The sequence below is a fragment of the Lontra canadensis genome, unplaced genomic scaffold, assembly GCF_010015895.1.
Source record: "Lontra canadensis isolate GAN:19392208 unplaced genomic scaffold, GSC_riverotter_1.0 scaffold74, whole genome shotgun sequence".
NCBI lineage: Eukaryota > Metazoa > Chordata > Mammalia > Carnivora > Mustelidae > Lontra > Lontra canadensis.
In genome coordinates, this window is record NW_022631068.1 from 7,454,653 (window position 1) to 7,481,560 (window position 26,908).

General features: G+C 34.3%; 1 pseudogene; it reads left to right on the plus strand.

Annotated features, from left to right (window-relative positions):
* The window catches only part of LOC116881455, a 49,830-nt pseudogene extending 41,976 nt beyond the window's left edge, over positions 1 to 7,854 (plus strand).
* The last annotated feature ends 19,054 nt before the right edge of the window (positions 7,855 to 26,908 follow it).

The following is a 26,908-nucleotide window of genomic DNA, read 5'->3' on the forward strand; positions in this document are numbered from 1 at the left end:
TAAATTTGTGTTGGTCTTATTAAAAAGACTTAGAAATTTTGCTCTTTTGAATTTTCTAGTACAGTTTGTTAAAGAGTTATATTCCTCTCTTAAAATATTTGGAATAAATAACTGGTAAAATCATCTGATCTTTCTTTATGGAAAACTTCTCAATGATGATTTAATTTACTCAGCTGACACCAGATAATTCACATTATTCAGATAATTCAGATAATTTTCTGATTTCATCTTCGTAAAGTTGTATTTATCAAGAAACCAGTTCACTTTCTCCAAATTGTCAAATAAAGTGAAATAAAAATGTTCATAATATCTATTTGTTAACTTTACTTCCATATATATTTTCTTCATGATGATAGAGTTACAGCCAATAAACCCACTGTAAGTTGAAAAGATCATGAAGCTGGAAATGCATTTAATGAACCTAACCTACTGAATATCGTAAGCTTAGCCTGGCCTAACTTTGACATGCTCAGAACACCTGAATAGCTTACAGTGGGGCAAAACATGAAAACTATTTTGTAATATAGTGTTGAATATCTCATGTAATTTACTGAATACTGTACTGAAAGTGAAAAGCAGAATGGTTGTATGGGTACAGAACAGTTCTATCAGTTGTTTATCCTTGTGATCATGGGGCTGACTGGGACCTATAGCTCATTTCATCTGCCCAAAATCAATGCAGAGGATCTTATCATATATGCAGCTTGGGAAAAGATCAAAATTCAAAATATGATTTCTACTAAATGCATATTGCTTTTACTCTATCATAAAGTTGAAACATTTTAAGTCAAGCCCTTGTAAGTCAAAGACCATCTATATACAATTTTTAGTGATTCTTTAATTTTTAATTTTTGATACTGATTTTTTCTCTTATTACTGTTAAATGCTCTTTCAAAGACTTATTTTTTTACTTTTTCAAAGAATTCATTATTTGTTTTGATGATTTTCTGTTATTTTTTAACATTTTATTTCTTTCTTATATTATGTTGTTCCTTCTAATTTTTTTAAAAGATTTTATTTATTAATTTGCCAGAGAAAGAGAGAGAATGAGAGAGAGAGAGCACAAGCAGGGGAAGCAGCAGTGAGAGGGAGAAGTGGGTGCCCCGCTGAGCAGGGAGACTGATACAGGACTCAATCCCAGGACCCTGGATCATGACCTGAGCTGAAGGCAGCCACTTAACCAGCTGAGCCACCCAGGCATCCCTGTTCCTTCCGATATATTTCATTTTTACTTGCTGATTTCTCTAGGCTTTGATATAAACATTCAAATCATTTTTTTTTCTTTTTTCGCGTTTCTATTTAAATTCCAGCTAGTTAACATACAGTATAATATTAGTTTCAGGGGTAGGATTTAGTGATTCATCACTTACATTTACTTTTTCTTCTTTCATACTGTATGTTTTTAAGTCTACATATTAGCTGATTCACACATTTTTACCTGTATCTTAATTATATCATTCATTTAAGATATTTGCTAATATCTTCTTTGCTTCACATCATTTAGAAATATATCATTTAATATCCATTTAGTTGATACTTTTATATTTATTATTTTTTATCGATTTTTATTTAGCTTAGATCCACTGTGGTTAGAGAAATTACCATGAATATTCCCAACTGTTAAAATTTATTGAACCTCTATGGTAAGAATCTGGTCAATTTGGTAAATATTCAATATAAACTTAATATTATGATATCTGTGGGGCACCTGTGTGGCTCAGTCAGTTAAGCAGCTGACTCTTGATTTCAGTTCAGGTCTTGATCTCAAGGTAATGAGTTTAAATCCTGGACCGGGCTCCACCCTGGGTGTGGAGCCTACTTAAAAAAAATTTTTTTAATAAAAAAAATAAAAAATAAATTCTATGATATTATGGTTTACACTAGTTTTATGACAATTAATTACATTAAGTCAATTATTTAGATTGTTTAAGCCTTCTAACCTTACAGAAATTTTGTTTGCTTTTTCTAGTTTTTCAATGTTTGCTAAAAAAATGTCAACATGATTATGAGCCTATTATCCTTTTTCTTCACTTAATTCTTGATTTATATGTGTTTAATTTAGAGCATAGACTTAGAATTATGACATTTCTTCTTAAATTCCTTAAAATTATGAAATTCCTTTTTTATCCCTAATAATTTTTTTGCATCAAAATCTACATTTTGTGATAATAATAGTTATCCCAAATTGCTTTTGATTTTCTATATAGCATTTTTTAAAAAGGTCTCATTCTTGTATTTAAAATGCATCTCATGTAAGCAGTAATGTAAGAGGAATTTGTACTTTTATGCAGTACCCAAATTGGGTCAATTACTTGGAGCATAATACATATTTACATTTATTATACTCAATGATGTAGTTATGTTTTCTATCTTCCTATTATTTATTCCCTTTTGTGTGATTTGGTTTATGTTTCTTTTTTCCCCTTCTCTTTTGATTTAATCATGCATTTATCTCTTTTTTTGACTCTATTAAACATGTTTACACATTGTTTAATTCTTTAAATTATTTACACATTACTTAAGTTGTTTACAGATTTTTTAATTCTTTTTCAAATTGTTACTCAGAGGGTTGTAATATCAACAATTATCTTATTACAGTCTAATAAAAACAATATTTACACCTTCCCTAACAGAGTTAGAGCCCTACATCTATTAAATTATATGCACCATACACATCTATGTTGCCATGAATTTTAGTTCTACATAGGGCTAAACTCATCAAAGTATTAAATATTGTTCATTTTATTCAGTTATTGTTGCTCATTTTTAAACAAAATTTACTTATATTTGCCCATTTATTTATTCTTTTTAGTTCTCTTCATTTTCTCCTACATATCCTTGTTTTCATTACTATCTCTTAACTATAATCTGAAAAATTCCTTTCTTTACACACAAGCTTACTTGCTTCCAATTTCCTTCTTCTATCTTACCTTTATTTTTGAGGATTTTTTTTTCCTGAGTAGAGATTATTAGATTGGCTGTTATTTGTCTTAGTACATTAAATATGCCATATCCTTGCTACAGTTTTCCACTGTTTCTATTAAGAGGTCAGCATGAACAAATATTTCTTTCTTTGATAGTAACATATTTTTTCTTCCTTGTATACTTCCAAGATTTCCACTTTCAGTTTTCAACAGTTTTACTATGATGTGTAGAAGTGAGGTGTTTATGTGTGTGTGTTTATGTCTGTGTTTATACTTATTACAGTCTAATAAAAACAATATTTACAGCTTCCCTAACAGAGTTAGAGCCCTACATCTATTAAAGACTCCCTTTTTGAGTCTGTGTATTCATGTCTTCCACTTGTTTTATTGCTCAGACATTGTATTTTCAAGTACTGCTTTTTCTCCATTCTCTCCGTGGAACTTGATTTGCATGTATGTTAATACACTTGCCTCTGTCCCATATGTCTCTTACACTTTTATATTTTTTCAGTTTTCTTTTTATGTTCCAAGTTGAGTGTTTACATCTGAATTCCAATATCCAGTTCATTGGTTGGTCTGCCTTTACTGCCTTTTCCCCCCTTATTATTAGTCCTATTTTATTATCTCATGCTGTACTTATTAATTTTTAAAAAGGTTCAGTCTACAGCAAGTTTATCCCTATTTTCTCTGCATGATTCTTTCAGGGCTAAGGGTTCTTGTCTCTCAGTCTTGTAATAATATATCTCAGCTATTCTTGACTTTCCAAGTTAGCTTTTCAGCTTCCCAGCCCATGCAATTTCAAATTTTATAAATATATCTAAGAGAGACTATATTTATCATGAAGCTGGACCTCTTCCCATGAGTATCTATTTTGCCCTAAGCATGCAAGATAGTGAATTCCTTTATATATGTTTTTGGCTTAGTTTTCCAGCCTTGTATGCAACCTCAGGGCTCAGAACTAGCTTCAAATTTGAGACCACTGGAAGGTTCATATGCCACTCTAGCCCCAAGTTTCTGCAAAATATACTACTCGAGTATCTTTCTACCTGTGGAGACTATCTTGTCTGTGATAAGCCTGACCATCAGCCCACATGCAGAAACCAGTCAATTTTATAAGGAAAGCAAAAACAGCTGGTCATCCTTAAATCATCACAACACACTTTTTTTCTGTGAATTTTACAGCTCATTCAGGCCTTGTTGCCCCCAAGTCCTCTGATGCCTTTAAAAATATGATTTTGTAACTTATTTGGCTTTATTGGGTGTAACAGGAGCATTAGTCTGTTGCAAATTGCTGCACCTTACCTGGAAATGTTTCTGTGGAGTTGTTTGATTGATTTGTAGGTAAAAACTATATAGCTCATTCGTATCTGTATATATACCTTCTAGATAGGGTTTAAGTTTATTCTGTCAGGCAGCTTAGTTAGGAGTAGATTACCTTAATCTTCTCAGAAATTAGGTGTTCCAAATTTATTTTCAGTGATAACTGGTTTATCTCCAGTCTAGTTTTACTCCTTGGATCAGTTTTACTCTTTTGGATTCTAGTAGAAAATCCTGGATGTTTATAGAGACTGTATGTTATGACAGGAACTCAACTCTAGTTTTTATTCTACCAGTCGCCTGATATAATGCAGGTACAGTTTGGACACTCAGATGTTCAGCCTCAGATTTCTGCTTAGGTTCTCAGCTCAATAACCAACCCTCCACCAACCCCCATATCAAACTAGAAATTAACTTCAATAGGAAAAGTGTTTCCAAATGTCTGGCTCACTTTGCCTAGCTTCCTTTCTCTCTCAAAATTATAATTTAATAAGTATTTATTGCGATATGCTCTCAAATTTAATTTTTGTCTTTTTATTTTTCCCAGCTTGGTTAGTTATTCTCAGTGAATGGACTGGCCCACAACAAATTATCATGCTGCTTTCAAGTTAATTATCATGTATTTTAATTCTATTTCTACTTTCAACCACACAAGACATTATAAATATAGTCAGCATGTATTTTTTACCTTATTCTATATACTTTTCTTTTTTCTCCATTCCTTTTCATCTGTTTTATTCACTTTCTAAAAAAACTTTTAAATTTCCTTTAGTAGCTATGCTATTAACTAACTCTCTGCAAATAAAAGAGGATGAATGTATAATTCTTTGCAATTATTCAGAAAAACCTACAGAAAGAAATGGGTGCTGCTAAACTTAACATAAAATTAAATTAAATTTTTAATCAATAGAGCAAGGTACCAACCCTTTTATTCACAGATGATGTCAAATATTTATAAGTATTCATCTATAAAATTGTTACATTTTTAGAGTAATGGAAATAAATTTATAATTCATTTGATTAAAGAGACTTCTAGGGAGCCTGTGAAAAATGACTACGTAATTTCTTTGACTCACAGAGGAAAAAAATATTTAAAAGACATAAAACTAAACCAAAATTAATTTACTTGAAAAGAAACACTTCAATTCTTGAGCATGGTGGAGGTATATATATATATATATATATATATATATATATATTCAAATATATTTTGAAGCCTCACTCCATTATTCATGAGAAAGAAATCATTTCAAAATTTGCTCCAAAGGAGGAGTTCTGACCCTTTTCATTAACCTTCTTTTCCATCTCCCCCAATCTCAGTCCTCACATTTCAACAGATCTCTGAGATTATTGATGCATGTTAGCCCTCAAATTGAAATGTCATAAGCCACTTAAAATTCTCCTTGATTCACATCAAACTCAGTCATAATTTCTGTGCAACAGAACTCTTAAGAGTTAGAAATAGAATTTGTATTTGCTCTATGCATTTTTAAAACAATCTAATAAGTACAAGAAATATATGATATTTATTCAGGACATAAATTAAATTCAGTTTCAAAAGTCCTCTTTTACCTAATAATTTTCTGGAAACTTATGTGGTTGCTATAGATATAATAATTAAATGGCACTCTTTGCCTTAACAAAACAAGAGGAGATCCTTCAAGCCACGTGCATAATTAATTTCCTTCTAAATCAAGAATAATTTCCTTATATTAACAGCAGTTAAATGTGTCTGAGTTTCTAGGTTATTCGTTACTGATATTATAAGAAAATCTTAGAAACCAAAAAACACAGGAGAAGGAATAGGTATTCCAAATGACTTTGGTTTAATCTAAGTCCTATGGACAAATAATTTTCACCATTTAGTGGGCTGTTAGCTCGCAGGGCTGCCATGCATTTCATTTCAATGACCATGCAATTCTGGGATCAAAATGTATTTATCAATTAGTAAAGGATGAACAGTTTTTGGTAATCTTGGATTTGTCAATGTCAAGAGAGAGGTGACTTAAAATATATTAACACCTATAACAATAGTCACTTAAAAGAGAAATAAGTATATCTCTAATAAAAACTTAACTTAGCCCTGGCAGATTCAGTATGCTTCTTTACTCCTCCAAAAATGTTGCATCACTACAGTAGAACTGGGCTGAATGACCATAATTTGTACGGGAACCCCACCCTACGGTGGAGCAGGTCCTAGCAGGAACACACCCAACTGGAGTATTGAAAGAAACTCTTGATGGCATGGCTGGAAGAAGACTAGCTCCCAGGCAGACCCAAGCCAGCTTAATCCTAAAAGAGGAAAACAAAGAGTAGAATCACAGATTAATTGTCAGCAGTCAGTACATCGGAAGACAGTGATCTGGAAATAAGGGACAAAAATATCCCAGGGGAAAATAGCAGGGACATGGCACTGGCAGGACTAGAGAATATTACTAGTTCTAGAAAATCAAGTACAAGACAATGTTTGATAAGATATATCCCTGACACAGAGTGATAAAAAGGGAACCTAGGTCTGAGACTTGGGGTGATAAGGTCAAGACTGCAGTAGCCACAGCCTGATTTAAAAAGGTAAGAAGAGCAAAGGCTTTCTGTAGAACCCAGGGAAAATCCATACAGCATTGTTCTGTGTTCCCATCAAAACTTAAAGGGAAACTTTCACAATGTTCAAAGACCTTGACAGCCTACAAATGATCAGGAGGAGGATGTCTTCAAATTCCTTGCAGCAGGAACCCATTCAGGTGGTCCCAACCTTGACTTCCAAATGGAACAGTACATCCTGTCCCAAAGGAAAAGTGATGGTATCTACACGGTAAGTCAGAAGAAAAGCTGGGAGAAGCTTCTGGCAGCTCGTGCTATTGCTGCCATATAAAACTCTGATGATATCAATGTCACATCTTCCAGGAATACTGGCCAGCAAGCTGTGCTGACATTTGCTGATGCTACTGGAACCACTCCTATTGCTGGCTGCTTTACTCCTGGAACCTTCACTAATCAGATCTAGACAGCCTTCCACGAGCCAAGACTTCTGGTGGTTGCTGATCCCAGGGCTGACCACCAGCCTCTGCATGGCTCTCATCCCCTCACAAAGGCTCTCAGAGAGGTGTCTTATACTAACCTTATTATTCTATGTAACACAGACTCTCCTCTGTGCTACGTGGACAACGCCATCCCTTGCAACAACAAATGAGCTCGCTCAGTGGGTCTAAAGTGGTAGATGCCGGCCCAGGAAGTTCTGAGCTTGCCTGGCACCATCTCCCATGAACACTCATGGGAGGTCATGCCTGATCTCTACTTTTCCAGAGATCCTGAAAAGACTGAAAAGGAAAAGCAGGCCACTGATGAAAAGGCTGTGACCAAGAAGGAATTTCAGGGTGAGTCGATGACTCCAGCTCCTGAGTTTGCTGCTATTCATCCTGAGGTCACAGACTGGTCTGAAGATGAGCAGGGGGCCCTCTGTGCCTAGTCAGCAGTTCCCTACTAAAGCCTGGAGTGCTCAGCCAGCCCACTGGTCCGTATCTCCCATTGCTCAGGCCACTGAATGGGTAGGAACAACCACTTAGTGGCCTTAAGCTGCTCTTCCACAAAGGCAAACAAAATGGAAATTAGGTTGGTGGAAAATAGTTTCTTAAAAAAAAAAAAAAAAGGAGTTGAGAGTAAAAATAAAACAAAAACAAAAACATAAAATCACATGTTGGGAAGAAATCCAAATTTTCCAAGAATATCACCTTAATCACCTTAGATTTTTCTCATAAGTGAATAAGAACTAAGTGAACAGAACTAATCTTCACCATTTATAAGGTTTGGTAATGTTTTTAATTATTTTGCTTTTGTTTTTATTTTTAGGCAGATAAATTTATGACCTCCATATAGGGAGATTATAAGGAGGACACATCATTCTCTAAGGACTTCCACAAACTATGAAAATGCAGTCAAGAGTATGTTGTAACAGAACAAAAAAATGTGTAGACTTTTATCTCATATTCCAAAGAATACAAATGAAATATCCGGATAAGAATGATTGGCAGGGAGAATTTTGTCTATGGAGGCATGAGTCTGAACTGTATTTATAAAAATCTAAATGTAGAGTTATTTTCAAAAGCAGTCATAGTGCCTGAGGCACAAGAGTCAAAGTAAATATTTTAGTAACTGGAAGAGCTCTTATCCACAATCTCACACACACATACCTAGTTATTTACCTGTCTGGTATATTGATTGCTTTTAAATGGACATGGACAGGCAATTTTCCAGGGAACAAATGGAAGTGACCAATGAATACACACACACATACACACACATATTTCACCTCTTTGGTAATTAAATTATATTGAAATATCATTTTTCATCTACGGAGCTAACAGACTAAATGAATGGCAAGGTAAAATTATAAGATGTGGACACAGAGGCATATTCTTTTTGTTGTTGTTGTTAAATATTTTATTTATTTATGTACAGACAGAGATCACAAGTAGGCAGAGAGGCAGGCAGAGAGAGACGGGGAAGCAAGCTCCCCATGAGCAGAGAGCCTGGTATGTGGCTCCATCCCAGGACCCTGAGATCATGACCTGAGCTGAAGGCAGAGGCTTTAACCCACTGCACCCAGGTGCCCCCAGAGGCACATTCTTATCAGTAGATATGCAAACTGTTATAATCCTAAAGAAATCAAGTTGACAAAGAACTGTCAGATGTTGATTTTTTTTTTCACAGCAATTCTTCCAAACAAATAATCAGAAATATGGGCAAACATAAATTCATATAAATACTTATTGCAGGATATTTATAACTGAAAAATACATACACATATACATATATACCCCCACACGGTACTGAAGAAATAGTTAAGTAAATCATGATATAGTCATATAAAGTAACAGGGTATCTGTTTTATACGGGCCCTAGCATTCTCTTCTATCTTGGGAATTTATGCATTGCCAATGGATGTAAAATAGAGTCTATTACTGGCAAAATAAATAGGAAAAGAATAGCCAAAATTGAATGAACTAGGTTTGAATTGACTGAAACAAGAGGAAGAGAGATGTTTCAGGTATACAAACACACATATATATATACATATACACACACACACACACACACACACACAAGCATTGGGAGATCTAACAAGAAAGAAAAAAAGCCTAAGTTTTCTTAAGTTTTTGCCCTCATTAAGTTTATATACTAGTGGCAGAGACAAACAAGCAAACAAATAAATTTTGTCAAACATGAAAGGTAATGAAATATAGTAATTATAGCTGTTTTTCTATTTTTACATTAAAAAATCAGACACGGTATTCATTTGTCAGTGGCATTTGAGGGGGGATCTGAATTTAGATAACCATATAAAGGAAAGAGAAATGAGCATATCAGTAAAAAATTCTGAGGAAGAAGAGATTGTCTTCTAAGAACACCAGGAACCAGGTACAGCAGGATGAGTAACTGAGGCAAGATGGGTTAATTGTTAGGTCTAGGAGGTAGCATAGATCAGGTCATTAAAGGATTCAATCAATAATTTCCCTAGCCAGTTAGGAAAAACAAAAGCAAAAAAAAAAGAGTAGACACAAGAGTTATACAGATGGGGAAAAATGTATCAACTTTTGTACTAGTAAATGGTAGACTCGTGGAGTAAGCCTTGTAGCAAAATGGGCTTGATAACTCACCTTAGTGCTGAGTTAGTTCTCCAGAGCTGGGGACGACCTCTTCTAACACACAGCAGAGAACCAACTAAAATGCATTTTAACTACAGTCAGGTAGAACTCAGCAGGATGAAGGGGAAAGAGGAAGATTTTAGTTTTGAAAATTCACCAATCAGGGTTAAGTCACTGCTTCCAGCATGGAGAGAGAAACAAGTAGTATTACTTCATCAAATCCATAGAAGCATGGTGGTTAGGGGTTAAGTGTTCCAAATTCAAAGCTTTGTAGTCCATAATAATGAAATTAAAGAACAAAACAAAACACCACAGGTGACTCAAAGCACTTATATTTGCCTGGGAAGTAAGACGCACCTCTCCGGATCGTCGGGCTTAGTATTTATGAAAGCTTTTCTCAGCACACTCTGCCATGAACAATCGAGTTTGGAAGAGGAGCTGCTCTTTAATTTTTCATTCTTGTTGCAATGTGTATTTAAGATGAAACAAAAATAGAGTGCAGTCAGAATAAAAATAGGTTTCCAAGACAGAAAGCCTGGGTTTAAAACTCAAGATCATTGATCACTAGTTTTGGGACCTTGTACAAGTTATTTCATATCATAGATTCTGTATTTTTTCATCTGAAAAGTCCTAATGCTACTACCTGCCTCAGAGAGCTGCTGGGTAAATGGAGAGCCACATATTGTAAAGGGGCCAGGAAGATTTCTTTACCCTCTCTACACGTATTTAAAAACAAAACCCCTCATAGTTCTTACTTCTAACTTCTAGATATAGTTTATATAAAAACTTAATGATTGTACACACAAAGATAGGGGAAAGGCAAATTTAATTTTGTCTTTGAGTTTCCAAATGTCATGTTTTCCACCCGTAAGTAATGTGTTTAAATGTGGGGATCAGAAGTCTTACAACGCACCAACAAGAGATGCTCCAATTTTCATGATTTGGCTGAGCAGATAAAAAGAAAACAAGTCTATGTTTAGATTAATCCTAAGGGAAAGAAAAAACTCAGAGCAGAAACAGTTCTCAAATTAATTAACTTTCAAAGAGAGAGTGAGACTGTCAAGGGGGTGATGTGGAACAAGAGTGAATACTTGACTGGCTTTCCATCTAGGATTGCAGGTACAATCTCAGCTTGACAGAGTGATTAACGCCAGGCACTGTCAGCTCAGGGAAATAGGCAAAAGGAAACACCCAGCACTAATGAAATGGAAGCTGATTTTCTGGGGGTTTTCTTCAGGACAATATTTTAAATGAGCCACTTACCATTAATGAGCCACTTACTAAGCAAGAAAAGTTTGAGTTTAAAGTGGACTTATATTTACACTGGAACTCACTGCTGTGCATAACTTCAACTGCATTCATGCCATACCTTAACTATGCAGAGAGGAATATGGATTCTTTCTGTATTTTTCTTATAAATACAGCTTCTAGAGGACACTTTAAAAACCCTATGCAAGATAGATAAATAAATGGTTATATAAATCCATATTAGGTATGTTGCAAACATTCATAAGGGAAAAATCATTATTATCTTTCAGTTATTTCTATTATCTATCATCTATCTATCTATCTATCTATCTATCCATCCCTCCCTTATCTATCTATATCTACTTGAAATCTATCTTATACATACATACACATCTACAAAATGATTTTTATTTATTATGGAATGATATGGCGCTTATACTGTAAGGGCAAAATAGCTTAATCAATAAAAGTCACACAATTCCTTTATTTTTTTTAAAGATTTTATTTATTTATTTGACAGAAAGAGATCACAAGTAGGCAGAGAGGCAGACAGAGAGAGAGGGGGAAACAGGCTCCCTGCTGAGCAGAGAGCTCAGTGTGGGCTCGATCTCAGGACCTTGAGATCATGACCTGGGCCAAATGCAGAGGCTTAACCCACTGAGCCACTCAGGTGTCCCTACACAATTCTTTTAATTATTTTTATTTTGAAATCTACTTTGTCATGAATTAATATTTGTATCTGCTTTCTTCTTGTTTGAATTTACATTTATCCTGCAGATTTTTCTAGCCTTAAAATTATTTTCAGTAAAATAGATTATAACAGCTTATCACTATTGTATATTGTATCTTCCACCTCATTGTTACCCAGTTGTGACGAAATTGCCCCTGTGTCTTCTGCCTTCTACACTTTGGGGTATCCTAAACTCTAGATCATTCAGTCTGGATTTATCCAGGAGTATGAACACAGTTGGTTCTATCTTTTAGAAACTGTGGAACACTTTCTCCATCAGTCATCAATTTATTTCCTTTTGTAGTTCCCTTTATTGTCATTGCCAGTGTTTTATTTTTAATTAAATTAAATTTTATTTTTTTCAGTGTTCCAAAATTCATTGTTCCTTTTTTTTCCATTTTTAAACAATGTTATTTCTTTTCAGTGTTCCAGCATTCATGGTTTATGCAACACACCCAGTGCTCCATGCAATACATGCCCTCCATAATACTCAGTACCAGGCTCACCTAACCGCCCCCCACTCCAAAACCCTCAGTTTGTTTCTCAGAGTCCACAGTCTCTCATGGTTTGTCTCCCCTTCTAATTTCCCACAACTCACTTCTCCATTCCATCTCCCAATGTCCTCCATGTTATTCGTTATGCTCCACCAGTAAGTGAAACCATATGATACTTGACTCTCTCTGCTTGACTTATTTCACTCAGCAAAATCTCTTCCAGTCCTGTCCATGTTGATACAAAAGTTGGGTATTCATCCTTTCTGATGGCTGAGTAATATTCCATTGTGTATATGGACCACATCTTCTTTATCCATTTGTCTGTTGAAGGGCATCTTGGTTCTTTCCAGTTTGGCTACTGTGGCCATTGCTGCTATGAACATTGGGTCACAGATGGACCTTCTTTTCACTACATCAGTATCTTTAGGGTAAATACCCAGTAGTGCAATTGCAGGGTCATAGGGAAGCTCTATTTTTAATTTCTTAAGGAATCTCCACACTGTTTTCCAAAGTGGCTGCACCAACTTGCATTCCCACAATCACATCGAGATACCACCTTACACCAGTTAGAATGACCAAAATTAACAAGACAGTAAACAACATGTATTGGAGAGGATGTGGAGAAAGGGGAACCCAAAATTCATTGTTCATGCAACAACCCAGTGATCCATGCAATACGTGCTTTCCATAATACCCACCACCAGGCTCACCAGCCCCCACCCCACCCCCAAAACCCTCAGTTTGTTTCTCAGAGTCCACAGTCTCTCATGGTTTGTCTCCCCCTCCGATTTCCCCCAACTCACTTCTCTTCTCCATCTCCCAATGTTCTCTGTGTTATTTCTTATGCTCCACAAGTAAGTGAAACCATATGATAACTGACTATCTCTGCTTGACTTTCACTCAGTATAACCTCTTCCAGTCCTGTCCATGTTGATACAAAAGTTGGGTATTCATCCTTTTTGATGGAGGCATAATACTCCGTTGTATATATGGACCATATCTTTATCCATTCATCTGTTGAAGGACATCTTGGTTCTTTCCACATTGCCAGTGTTCTTGTGAGTGATGGTAGGCCCTTTACCCTGCAGTAGAAACCTCAATCTTTTAATTTCAGTGATGTCATATCTGGCATCTCTCTCATAAAGTGCATATTTTTGAGTTAACTCTTATAGGTGGATTTATCTCATTTTACTTCATGTCATAACAGATTGGTTGATATTATTTTATTTTACATGTTATAGTTTTTACTACTTTATTTCCTATGTATGTTTCTATGTATGTATGTGCTGTTATACATGTATATTTTCTTTGGGTCTTCGATCTATATGATTGATACCTTTTTTTTTTCTTTTTAAGATGTATTTATTTGACAGAGAGAGAGAGACACATAGCGAGAGAGGGAACACAAGCAGACAGGAGGGAGAGGGTGAAGTAGGCATCCCCCTGAGCATGGAGCCCATGTGGGACTCAATCCCAGGACCCTGGAATCATGACCTGAGTCAAAGGCAAACTCTTAACAAATGAGCCACCTAGGCTCATTCTTATAACTATTTTAAGTGCTTCTAATGATATATATTTAAATAAGTATAACCTCTGACTTTAATTCAGAACATTCAGAAATAATATATCTTTTCTTAATAAAGATGGAAAATAAATACTATTTCCCTTTCTCCACCTCATTACCCACCTCCACTCCAGCTTTAATTGATATGCAATACAATTTTTAATCCTAGGGAGTTAAGATTAAATTTTTATCTTTTACTTACATATAATTTTTTGTTTAGATTGATTATTTAAATAGAGTTGACCAGATTTTCTTGCCATTAATGAGTTTCCCAGCCAGCACCTAATACTTTATTCTAATTTATGTTTTATTTAAATAAAAAGACTTTTTAGGAAGATTAGTTGGATACTGAAATTTATGAGCTCTTAGATATTTAAAGAACATTTTTGCATAACAATAGGAATATACTTAATACCACAGAGCTGTATACCTCGGAATGGTTAAGGTTATAAACTCTGTGTTATGTGAATTATATCACAATTTAAAAGATATTTTTGTGCCCTTTTAAATGTAGAAAATATCTTGGGAGTTATACTTAGAATTTTAGTGTCATAAACTCTTTTGTCCCCCCTCAACATTTTATGTATATATAAGTGACATAGATATATGTTTTCTCCTTTGAAGGAGAAAAAGAGTGGCTTGCCCACTTCTGTCTTAATGCTTACTGTATTTTTTAAATTTTAAATTTGATAATTTCACAATGTATATCTGTGTTTCACTATTCATTGGATTTACTCTGTCAAAAAATAGACTAATGCATATACCAGGACAATTTTCTTCTAATATATCTAGGACTATTGTTTCTGTCTCTTTAATCTTATGTTTTGGTTCTCTACTTCCTACCATTTATATATATCTCATCTTTCTCTAAAAAAAAATTTTTTTTTTTGGTCTAATTTTGAATTTGGGTTGATTTCTCAAAGCTGCTGTTGACATCATGAGTTTCATTTTCTCTACTTTTCTTCCTGCACTTTTTGGCTTCTAATGGCATTTTAAATTCTGCAGTGACATATTTTTTTTCTCCCTACCATATTTCTATTTTCTTCCAATTTCCTTTGTTCTCAGATTGTAATTTTATTGATCATCTTTTGTTTCATAATGCACATGGTCAAACACTAAAATAATCTGAGACTATCAAGACAATTTATGTTCCCTTGAGGAGGATATATATATAATATTTCACATAATGAAACTTTATGTTTACTATTTACATTTTTGGTTTGTTACAGAATTTTTAAAGATTTTTTAAAATTTATTTATTTGACAGAGATCACAAGTAGGTAGAGAGGCAGGCAGAGAGAGAGAGGAGGAAGCAGACTCCCTGCTAAGCAGAGAGCCCGACATGGGGCTCGATCCCAGGACTGTGGGATCGTGACCTGTGCCGAAGGCAGAGGCTTTACCCACTGAGCCACCCAAGCACCTTTGTTACAGAATTTTTAAAACAGATTTTGCCTTCATGTTTTCACATTCTTGTAGGTGGCACACCTACCCAAGTTTTTAGTGGGCTTGAGAAAATTACGTGAGGATTTTACCACTTCCTATTTATGCATGCAAAATTCTCCTGTTGGAATTTAAGTCAAGATAATGATTGATAAATGGATATCCATCTTTTTCTTTTCCTTTAAAAAATTTTTTTCAACAGTAGCAGTCTTACGAGATTTAAGGAAGACTGTTGAGGTTTTCAGAATTTATATAGTGAGAAAACTTGGCTTCTGATATGTTTGCTTCTTCTCTCTCTTGTCCTCTTTGTTTAATTGTCTTAAAATAGTAACCCGAGGTTCACCCAACTCTGTCGAATTCAAGGAGTGAACTGAGCTAATTGGGGTTTACCTATGCTAAACTAACTGCTCATCAGATTACTAAGACAGACCCAGTGGAAAGAAATTAAAGACCTATACCCCAGATAATTATTTTTTAAATATTTGTCAAACTGAGTGTAATTTCTTTCAAGTTTTTCATGATGTTTTATAATAAGATCAAGAGATGAGCTCCCCACTCATGTACGAGTTTCCCTACCCTCCAATACTTAATAGTCCCAATTATGAGAAGTATTTCTTAATTAGAATGTTTTATAGCAATTATAAAATGGGATTTAAAAATGATATTGAATTATAATGTAATTTTCTTTCTTACCCAGTAAGTTCAGTCTTTTAATGTTCTACATATAGTGGTCCACATCAACCACACAAAGTGCCAATATCTCTATAATAGGGTTTTCAAAATGTTTCGTCACTTGCTATCAACTATTCTAAATAAAGAGAATATGTAAGCAAATTTCTGGTATTCCCCAAATGGACTGTCTCTATCAGGTATCTCTTGGAGCTTATGAGATATGATTGTTATCATGCCTGCAGTAGGCTAAATACTGTCCCCTACATCCCCCCCCCCCAATAATGTCTACCTGGAACCTCAGAATGCGACCTTATTTGGAAATATGTCTTTGTAGATGTAACTGACGTAAAAATCCATATGGGATCATACTGAATTAGGATGAACTTTCAATTCAATGAGCATGTCCTGATGAGAGACAGTAAAGGACATATAAAGAGTTGAAAAGGCCATGTGAGAATCTCTGTGAAGACTGAGGCAAAGACTAAAGTCCAAGGCAAGAAACACCAAATATCAGAAGCTTAAAAAGGCAAAGAGGGATTCTCTTCTTGAGCCTTCTGAGGCTGTGTGACCCTACTGATACCCTGATTTTGGATCTTGGGCCTCTAGAGCTAGGAGAGAATAAAGGTCAGTTGTTTTCAGTGAACAAGTTTGTGGTAAGTTGTCCTGGTATTCCTAGGAAACTAAAACAATGCCCTGATTTAAAATGTGCTGTTTTGGTTATTTCTGTATTTTTCTGAGAAGAGTTTGTAATCTCATTCTTATACTGCCACTCTTCCCAAAGATTCTATTTTAATTGTTAAAAATAATTAACTCAAGACTCTGTTTTCAGGTCACATAATCAATGACAAAACTCATAAGAAAACTTGTTTTAACTAACATATATTTGCACAAAGTTTAATTTTGTTTTCTTGTGTGGGTGGGGTTTGATAGAAGGATCTTATTATGTAACTTAATGATTCTAAACTTCTGTTTATAAGTGTAAACACACCTCTATTAATAAAAATAGTTCAAGTGATTATTTTTCAACTCTGCTTAGAGGTCTTAAGAGAGAGATAAGGTGCTAAGATGGATATTATACAACTTGAAAAATAAAATACTAAGAATCATTTTGATAGGCTGCCAGAGGAGGACTTATTCTCCCTTATTTGATAATCCCCAGTCTATCAATTAACTTCAGTTCTCTACCAATCAAACCATCCTTAGAATGTGAAGTTTTGAATTCAAATTTTAAAGAAACATAGAAAACAGGATGATTTCATAAAAGAGAAACAAATATTATAGAAGGACTCAGAATCACTTTATAGGAAAGAAGACAAAACTTGGGAAGACCAAAGATAGATATATAGATAGATCGATAGATAGATACACACACACACAAACTGTGGAAACTGACTCAGCCTCCTTATATCTAGCTTTCTGAGATAATAAAATGATTAGGAAGTAAAATTTTAAAAACAAAGCAAAAAAAATAATTGTCATACAGTTAATTAAAAAGATCTTCTAGGGGCTCCTGGGTGGCTCAGTGGGTTAAAGCCTTCGGCTCAGGTCATGGTCTTGGGGTCTTGGGGTCTTGGGATGGAGCCCCACATCGGGCTCTCTGCTCAGCGAGGAGACATCATCCCTTCCTCTCTCTCTGCCTGCCTCTCTGCCTACTTGTGATCTCTATCAAATAAATAAATAAAAATCTTTTTAAAAAATAAAATAAAATAAAAAGATCTTCTAGTCTGCAAAATTTTTTGAAGATGGAAACCATAGGGGATTGCAGTAGGAAATTTGGTACTAGATTAACTCACTCCAACAGTGAATTTCTGGAATTCCATTCTGTGACTTAAAATGAGTCAAATGGACATCCTGGTAGTAAATTTTAGATATGCTTAATTGTAACCTCAAGAAACAAAAGAAAAAATAACAGAAACAGAGAATAAAATGTATAGTGTGCTTGGGTTATAGAAAATCCTGGGTGGGAGATTGAACAGCTCTGTTTGTCTTTAAACAATGGGGTTGGAGCGTAATACTAAGAATGGTTCTTAAATTTCTGCATAGTTACACAATCAAAATGCATTTCATTAAAATAAACATGATGATGGAAATAAAACATGGTTTGAAACAAATGCAAACTTTCTTATATTTACAAGTTTTTCTTTTTTACATATTTGGTTTTATCAGAAAGATGTGTTCATTCTCTAAAAAGTTGTTATAAAACATTCTCACAGGAACTGAAAGAAATGGAGATAAAGTTAAGAAAAACATCAGGGTTAAGAAACAAGAGATCCAGAAGGATAATAATAAACAAACTAAAATATATAGGAATGTAATCAAATGCACTAAGAAAAATTTCCACAGGAACTTGGTAGAATTTCATTTTTTTTTTGATTCACATATTCTATTACTAATCCTTTGAAGCATCAAGGAATGGGAATTTCTATTTCTCAGGGAAGTTATAAATTTCCTTAGAAGTCTAGAGAAAATCTCTTGAGCACAGAATAGCAGTAATAAGGTACTGTATAGGCTGAATATGATGGTCCAGTTTGTGAGTTTACAACCATGTGTTACTTTTAATTCATAACTTAATGAGAAAACTGGCTCACACAGTATAGCATAATTGCTGAGAGAAATACAGGGGCTTAGACACAATTTTCTATCATTCTGAAGCTGATTTTGGCTGGGCTGAAAGACTTTATTTTTACCTCGAGGTTAGAGGATTGTTGAACTTTCTGGCACAACCAGGCATCATTTGGTTTTCTTTATACACTGTCGTATTTCAGCTCAAGTGGTAAAGACTAAGGTTGCATTTTATTTTATTTATTTGATTTTATTTTTTAAATATCACTTGGAACTTTTCCCTTTTTTTTCATTTTGAAGTCAACCCCGAGTTTTTTATATAGAATGGAAGAAGATATAATTATCTTTCCATATGATGGCTTCTTGGTATTTTAACACAGCCTAGTAGAACAGCTGGGCATAGTGGCACATTACGAAGGTTGAGGATACATCAGAGAAAATGGGTAGTGTGCATGCTTTTGGTACTCCCAAGAATAATTTTTAAATTAATTATATCAACTCTCTGAAGATTTTGTTTATTTACTCAACATTACTAGGTGCCAAGAACTGTGTTATGTAGGTGCTAGAAATGAAGAACTGCATGGCCTAACCCCAAAGAGTTCATAGCTGACCAAAAAAAAAAAAAAAAAGTAGAAATGGAGATATAAATCAAAATACTAAAATGGTATGATAATATCACAAAGGGAAGGTCTTTTCCAATAAGTGTTGGGATCATAAAAGGATTCAGTGATGTTCGAACTAAACTTCAGTGAGTTTTTCAGGAAGGACATAAGGATACAAAGGGAAAGACATTCCATGGAAAGAAAAAAAAAAAAAACATTAAGGCACATAGGCAGGAATGCTCAGACTGGATGAGTAACACTGGAGAAAGACTGGTGGAAAAGTAGGATCCAAAGTAACAGAAAATATTATCTCAACATGAATCTGGAAGCCTGGATTAGGTCATGAAATTATGTCAATAAGTATTTCATTACAACTCTAGTAACTTTTTAAAAAGAAAATCAATACTTGCTTCTCTAGAGAAGCCTAAGAACTCTTTAGCCTACATTCCTCGTGTCCATGTTTGAGTTCTCAGCTCTCTCACAGACACAATTTGGCCCTTTTGCACTCAGTATTGTTCGCATAATCTAATTTCATGTCCTCATAGAGCATCTGAGACCCTTGAGGACAGGGATATCTTCTTTTGTAACATTCATATACTTGTCACTGCGTTTATTATAAAATACTTAGCAACTCATCCTTAATAATGGGATTTGAACAATTAAGCTAGCCCCCTTACTTTAGTAATCTAAACCTCAGCATGTATTAAAATGTCAGTTGAGAGTAACATAATTTTACATTATATCTTTATATAAACTTGTTATATTTAAATGCTTTCTGAAAGACAGTATCTTTTTTTAAAAGACTTTATTTATTTATTTATTTGACAGACGGAGATCACAAGTAGGCAGAGAGGCAGGGAGAGAGAGAGGAAGGGAAGCAGGCTGCCTGCTGAGCAGAGAGCCCGATGTGGAGCTCAATCCCAGGACCCTGGGATCATGACCTGAGCTGAAGGCAGAGGCTTTAACCCACTGAGCCACCCAGGCACCCCTGAAAGACAGTATCTTGAAGAGATCCTTTTTACTATTTTATGGAAAATATTGTAATCTAAATCCATATCAATGGTTGGTTCATTCTCCATAATTTTGGAGATCTAGACATTTAACCAATCAGCTTAACCAATGTGACTTTTTTTTTCTTTTCAAAATCGAGCTTTAATAATGTTAGCACAAATATAAGACTAGAATGTCAATATTGATAAAACTGAAGTGATGAGGGACTTCTAGATCTGAAAAGGTAACATCCTAACTGTAAAGATGGCCCTAAAGAAATGTCTTGTTTCCAGAGCAAGGCTCCTTTTTGAAGTTATTTCCAGAGTTACATGTTGCTCAAAGTGAGTCTGCTCATGTTACTGGTGGTTGGAAAAAGCATAGTTGTAAAAATGATAAAATATAAATCCAGCATCTTTTCATTAAAACAAACGAACAAAAAAAGACTGAAACCAAGACTAGAAACATGTGTTGGTCTTTCTGCGAGAAAGATTACAGGTTTATTGCTAGTTATTTTTTTATTTCAAAAAATTTTAAACTAATTTCTTAAAATATGCTTCTAATTTCTTGAAATGTGGTTCCAATCTAGAGATAGATGATCTGTTGTTTATATGTACTTTCTCCAAAAATACTTCCCAAAAGAAACTGATAGTAAGTAGCAGAGATTTGCAGATAGATTAGTTTGGATTTAAATCCTGGTTCTATCCATATGTACTTGGTAGTATTACCTAGCTTCTGTGAGCTAATTTCTCCACCTAATACCTATCTCAGGCTTCTTGTGAGCATTAAATAATATAAGTAAAAAACCTGGTACAGTTATTGCTAACCATTTTATTTAATAAAATGGCACAACATAGTTTTACTAATGTCACTTTTATTTAAGTGAATACATCAAAAGCCTTTTTACTGTAAAAAGGATATACTTTTTGTTATATGAATTTGTTATATGATATTGCACAGACAACACACAACCTGGTGTAAACCCCAAAAAAGGTTTTAGAGTAATTTTGGGATCTTGAAAAACTCCAATTTTGTGCATATCATATAAATTCTATTTCCCCACTCAAGGGATCAGAAAGGCACATAAAACATTTAAAGCTTTATAGTTTGGGTCCTTTATTCTATTTGTCTATCCTTGCAATAGCACCACGGTAGTAAATTGCTTTGCCTTTAAAGCAAGTATTGATATCCTATAGATTAACTATTCTAAATTTTATTTTCTTCTTCAAAATTGGTTAATCTTTTAAAAATCACTTGAGTTTTATTGATTGATTGATTTTTATTATGTTCAGTTAGCTAACATATAGTACCTCATTAGTTAGTTGTTGTTTTTTTCTTTTTAAGATTTTATTTTTAAGTAATCTCTGTGCCCAACATGGGGTTTGAACTCACAACCCCAAGATCAAGGGTCACATGCTCTACTAACTGAGTGAGCCAGGTACCCCTAAATCACTTGAGTTTTAAATTGCATGCAATGAAATATAAAGATTTTGAGCATAGAATTCAATTAGTTTAGCACACATTTTGCCCACCACCGGATAAATATAGGAACCACTTTCACCTTCTTGACAATTCTTTTATGCATTTATCTAGCAAATTTCCTGCCAGTGAGATAACCAGCACTTTGATGTCTATCACTGTTTTTTGAATTCCTAAATATGGAATCTTCCCGCATGGGTTCTTTCATGTCTAGCTTCTTTTGCACAGCATGCTGTGTATGAGTTTGATCCATGCGGTTGCATGCCTCAGTTGCTGGACCATTTTATTGCAGAAGAGCATTCCACTGAATCTACTACAATACATTTACCCATTCTTCGTTGCTGGATGTTTGGATGGTTTTTTTCACCTCTTGGTTATTGTGAATTAAGATGCTATGAGCATCCTTGTACAAGTATTTTATAGACGTTTTTATATATAGATATGCATTTTATAAATACGTTTTAATTTCATTAAATATCTAGGCATGGACAGGAGATAGGTGTTTTTTTAACTTTATAAGAGACTCCCAAGTCATCTTCAATGTATTTATGCCCTTTTACACACTGAGCAGCACATCAGAGTGTCCAGTTATTTCTGATGCATGCTGACATTTGATATTCCCAACCTTTTAAAATGTAGCTATTCTAGAGCATGGGAAATGTTATCTTATGGTGACTTTAATTTGCATTTTTTTGAGTAAATTGAGTACATTTCTATGCACTTTTTGTAAAATGTCTATTCATATCCTCTGTCCACATTTTTACCTGATTATTTGCCTTTGTTATTTTTTACTGAGTTCCCTATATATTCTAGACATTAGTCATCTATTAGATATATTTTGATGTCTGCTAAATTGCATAACAGTGGGACAGACATAAGAAAATCTCAACAGATACCTCCAAAGAAGAGAAAAATAAGAAAGCATAGGAGACACTGATCCATACCATATCTATAGTCCAGATCTACATATATTGCCAATTCCTTGATCAGAGTTTATTCTATTTCCCAATGAATTACTTTCCATAGCTCTTAGCTTCATCTTCTAGACTCTAGGTTTTGCCCTACAGGCCATCCTTCATTTCAGAAATAGCTTCAACAACAACAGATATTGACAAGAATACAGAGAAAGGAGAACCCTCTTATATTATTGGTGGGAATGCAAACTGGTATAGCCACTCTGGAAGACAGTATGGAGATTTCCTCAGAAAGTTAAAAAGTGAGCTACACTATGAACCAGCAACTGCACCATTAGGTATTTATCCAAAGGATACGAACATAATAATGATTCCAAGGGGCACATTCACCCCAATGTTTATAGCATCAAGGTCCACAATAACAAACTATGGGACGAGCCCACATGTCCATCAACAGATGAATGGATAAAGAAGAGGTGGTATATACCTACAATGGAATATTGCTCAGCCGTTAAAAAGAATGAAATCTTGCCATTTGCAATGATATGAATGAAACTAGAGGGTACTATGTTAAGCAAGCTAAGTCAGAGAAAGACAAATATCATATGATTTCATTCATATGTGGAATTTAAGAAAAAAAAATAGACGAATAGGGGAAGAAAAGGAAAAACAAGATGAAAACAGAGAGGGAGACAAACCACAAGAGACTCTTGACTATAGGAAACAACCTGAGGGTTGCAGGAGAGGAGGTCGGTGAGGGGATGGGGTAACTGGGTAATGAGCATTAAGGAGGGCATTTGATGGAATGAACACTGAGTGTTATATACAAGTGAAACAAGTGATATATACCTCTGAAACTAATAATACACTATATGTTAATTAAATTGAATTTAAATTTAATTGAATTTAAATTAAAAAAAAATAATTTAAAAAGAAGTTGCTTGCTTAAATAAATAAATAAATAAATAAAAATCAAAAGAAACAACTTCTCTGCAAAAATCTCCAACTGCTTGTACTCATAAAATGTTTGGAGTTCAAAAGTCTCTTTTCATTTGATATTCTGTCTCATTTGCTTTAAGCTATTATGATTTACTTACAAACTTTTTTTTCTATCAGGTATAATTCATTCCATTCAACAAAAGCTGTGCCTACAAATCTCTTTGAAAGAAATCTTACCTTGGCCTCTGCATGACGTTGTTGGGATGATTTCCTTAAATGTATTAGAATCCTTATTGGTTAAGAGATGAGATCTGTAAGGCACAACTTTAAGAACCTCTGAAGTCCACTTGTGTCTCCGAAATGTTTTATGTGTCACTGCCTTACGTATTCTGAGTTCTCAACCAAGGACATTATAGTCCAACCCTGGACTGGTTCTGAAACCTCAGATAATGTTTTACTTTGAAAGTCATTTTCTAGGTGAAAAGATGGTGTTGCACCTTATACATGCTCTTTATGTTCCACTAAAAAAAAGAGATATTTTATTCTTTTGTTCATCTCACTCCTCTATCATTGGTAGACAATACATTCACGCTTTGCATGGAAATCTCCTTATGTAGATCAAGAGTCAGCAGACTATGGTTTTTAGGCTGAATCTAGTCCACCATTGGCCAAATTTGGTCATGCCTATTTATTTTCATATTGTCTATGATTTATTTTATAATGCAATACTTAAGTAGATGTGACAGAGAGGGTACAGCACTCAAAAATCTTAAATATTTACTATCTGACCCTTTACAGAAAAAAAAAAAAATTGCCGATCTTTAACCTAGGACATAGTTTATTAGATACTTTTTTTTTATTTTCGATGTTACTACAAGTGATATTTTCATTGAATTTTCTGTCACTACATAGCAATTTCTTCCTTTCTCCTAGCTTCCAATAACATTTTTCTGACTTTCCATTAAGCTCTGGTTGTCTGCCACCTCTAGACCTGTCACATTCCACAGTCTTTTTAAGGTCTTTTCTGCTTCTATCTACTGTTCAATCTCAAAGTCATTGAGACAAGTGTCTGGAGTTTTTATTATGAAAAGACCCACTCCCAGTACCAAATTTTGTTTTGATCATCTTCGTGATGTAAAGATTTACACCAACACTTAACTTAAAGCAACAACTATTATTTTAATTCTCCTGATTTCTATAAGTCAGGAAGTCAGGATGGACTTGTTGGGTATTTCTGCCCATGAGTCTCTCATGTGGTTATTGCCACATGGTAGCAGGAGCTACCATGTGACCAAGGCCAGCCACCTTTCTTACCTCATATACTTCCGGGGCTTATCCTTCTAGGTTCCTCACATGGGCTGGTCTAGATCTTCTTAGGCCATGGTAGTCCCCAGGCATATGAAAGGCATACATAAGGCTGAGGGCTTCAAGAGAACTATTTTGGTGAATGAGTTAGAAGTGGTCTTACCTTTCTTCTGAGCTAGCTCAGAAGTCACACATCATGACTCCTGCTATATTATGTTGGTAACAAACAAATTAAAAAGCTGTCCAGATTAAAGAGGAGATAAAAATAAACACCAAGTCTTAATGGGGAGTCACAAGATGGGAGATGGTATTGTGGCCCCTTTTGACAAATAAAATCTACCATAATGTTTGGCATGTCCAACAAATCTAAAAAGAAAATAAGTATTTTTGTCTAAAAAGTAAGTTTTTTTGCCTTCTAATTTCACCTTTAAAGTATTTTTTGACACAAAGAGTATATATTTCATTAATTTGCAAAATATAAGTACTATCTAAGATTATTGATTGGTATAAAATTGGATTAGCTTTGAAGGCCTATATTCCATCATTAAAATTATCAAGTTTGGAATATCAGACCCTGGTTAGGGACAGAAGAACAGAGTAGTAGATTCTTTGGAATCTCTCACATTGAAGTATAGCTTATACATCCCTGGTAGAGAAATATGATTCCTTTTTAGGAAAGGCTAATCTATTTGATCAAAACAATTGTAGAACTACATATGTCTTAGTGTTAAATGATGGGACCACCAGCCTAAGAACTTAGATCAGGTAAACTAATAGCATTAGTGTGATGGGCCTCACTGCTTGCTTAACTTGAAATCCCACATGTCATAACAAAAAGCCATATAATAAACTTAAGTTTATACAAGGATATAAAAATCTGTTAAATAAATGTTGGCTAGGGTTATGATTATTTGTATAATAATGTTAGACCCAGTAGCAGGGGTAATAGTAACAGTGAAGATAGCAATTTCATGATATGTAAACAGATTAATATATAGTCAATATAAATAAAGTCTGCAAAATTTAGATCATATTATATAACCATCAAATTATAGTTTATGAAGTATTAAATTTTAGCAAATGTTTTAAACATGTTAGCAAATGCCCCACTAAAAATAAACCAGAGGGAACAGCAGACTTTTTTCCATTTTGACTTAAACTAATTTTTGCACATCCTTTGTTTTATGCACACACACACACGCACACACAATGTATAAAAAACTGTTTTGGGTATGACATTCTTTTGGCCACTGGATGGTAGGTTAAAAATTTTGTAATCACAGAATACAACTATTTTTCACAATATTTGTGATAAAGATTTACAACAAAATTTTATTCAGCAGCACCATCTGGTGCAGTTTTATGTCTCCTCTTTTTAAAAAATTTTTATTAATTATTTTTGTTAACATATAATGTATTATTTGCCCCAGGGGTACAGGTCTGTGAATCATCAGGCTTACACACTTCATAGCACTCACCATAGCACATACCTTCCCCAGTGTCCATAACCCAACCACCCTCTCCATACCCAGCAACGATGTTTCCTCTTTTTATTGTCAATATGTATGGTTTATTTCAAGTTATATTTAAATGTTCTTATTAATAATCCTTATTGTCTGCAGACAACATAGATTTTCATAGTTCCATATAGCGAAGATTTTCAGTGCCCTTAAACAGAAAGTCTATTGGAATTTTCTGAACAAAGTTAATGTCTAATTTTTAAAGTATGTGTTTATTTCACAAGAAAAATTACAGCTGAAAATGGATTATTTTTATAGCTTTCCAACAAAGGAATGATTTTCTTTTATAAACTAAATGGTTTAAATCTGCATCTCAAACAATCAATCCACTGATCATCATTTCTCTAAAGTAAGACAGAAATCTGTGTATCACACTTTTAAAAAGCACTAAAGGGCTGACTACAGAGAAATCAAATCATGTCTTTAAAAAAAAATCCATATTAGTAGCTGAAGTAATTTGTAGGAATTATTAAATTTCAAAAACCTGTGAGAGAGAAACAGCAAAATCAGGTTAAAATTAATTAAAATAATCTCACATTGCATCCAGCTCCTATAATGCCAAGCCCAGT